Below are 1,635 nucleotides of genomic sequence, written 5' to 3' on the forward strand. Positions count from 1 at the left end.
CATCAAAACTTGAAGGGATTGAAGGAAAACACAAAATCAACCATGGGAGGGCGAAATCTCACCTATGCCCGAAAATAGAGAGAGAAAACTCGCCCATTCTCGGACAAGGGGCCTTTTATAGGTGGCTGGCCAGACCACCTTCGGGGGCCAAAAGAGCTTCCGCAAGCTCCCCATGTTCGGCGGCCGAACCTGGGTTTTTCCTCCATGGCTTTTTCTTTCAAAACTCAATTTTTTTTATTCATTAAAACCATAAAAACATATAAAAATATTTTAGAAAACCTTTATTTTACCCTTCTAGAAGGCTCCGACATCCGAAAAATTTCGGGTTCTAGCGGAGATTCCGCCGAAAGGTAGGAATTTCGATGCCGGGGTCTAGCCGGGTATTACAGTAACAAACCTCCATAAAAGTATTCAATTAGGGACTTATCAAAGATGTCATGTTGAGGGCATCTTGTGCACAATTGATTGAATCTTTCCCAATATTCATATAGCTCTTCATAATCCTTTTGCTTGATGCAACTAATCTCTCTTCTGATGCTAATAGCTTTTGAGGTTGGGAAGTATTTGCTCAAGAAGGTTCTCACCATCCCAGCCCATGAAGTGATGGATCCAGGTGGTAAATAGAACAACCAATCTTTGGCAAAATTATCAAGAGAAAAGGGAAAAGCTTTTAATTTAACATGCTCTTAATTTAACATGCTCTTCGGAAATACCTTGAGGCCTCATTATTGAGCACACAATGTGAAATTCTTTAAGGTGCTTGTGTGGATCTTCATTTTCCATACATCTAAATTTTAGAAGTAGGTGAATTAATCTGATTTTAAGCTCAAAAGGGGTTGTCAAAGGTGGGTAAGTGATGCACCATGGTACTTGATCACCCACGGGTGTTGCTAGTTCGCAAAGAGTCCTGTCTTGTGCCATTGGAGCTCTTACCTCAACGTTTTCAGCTTCAAATTCAGCAAGGACAGTAGCTGGTTCAAGAGCAGCAGCTGCTGCATTTTCTGCCTCTTCAAGTGCTATTGTGACTGCCTTTATTACAGCTGATTCAGTTGCTGGTTTAGGGGTTGGTTGTGGAATGTTTTAGTAAAAATTTCTATCTTTGGACTAGTTCTGGTGCAGTTTTAGGGGCTGGTTATGGGTGCAGCAGCTTGTGCAATAATAGGTGTAGCAACAGATTCAATAAGTGCAGTAGGTACAACAGTTTCAGCAACTGGATCAATAGGTACAACAGTGATTTGTGCAGCAGATACAATAGTGATTTATGCAGCAGATATAGCAGCAGGTGTAGTAGGTTCAGCAACAGGTGTAGCAGCAAGTTCCTCAGTAATCTGTGCAGCAGATTGTATGGCAGTCACCAGATTTGTTGCTGTTGCTGATGAAGATGGTTTTGAGGCTTGATTCCTCAAGTTTGCTTGCTTTCTCAAGCCCTTGGCAGTGCGCTCAATCTCCGGATCGTAAAGAAGAGTTTTTTTACGGGCAGCCCTAGTCATAAAGGAAAAATACGTTAGTTTAAATCAAATCCCCGACAACGGCACCAATTTTTGATAGCGGTTGTCGAAGCTGTAAAAAAAAAACCTATTATCAATCAACAAAATAACTTGTAGATAGTGGCAATAGGGTCGAATCACAAGGATT

General features: G+C 41.3%; 1 non-coding gene across 1 annotated transcript; it reads left to right on the plus strand.

Annotated features, from left to right (window-relative positions):
- Positions 1-432: 432 nt before the first annotated feature.
- On the plus strand, positions 433-539 carry LOC122722169. Its single transcript, XR_006349093.1, has one exon. It is a non-coding gene; the product is annotated as a small nucleolar RNA R71 (small nucleolar RNA).
- The last annotated feature ends 1,096 nt before the right edge of the window (positions 540-1,635 follow it).

The sequence above is a fragment of the Manihot esculenta genome, chromosome 16, assembly GCF_001659605.2.
Source record: "Manihot esculenta cultivar AM560-2 chromosome 16, M.esculenta_v8, whole genome shotgun sequence".
Lineage (NCBI taxonomy): Eukaryota > Viridiplantae > Streptophyta > Magnoliopsida > Malpighiales > Euphorbiaceae > Manihot > Manihot esculenta.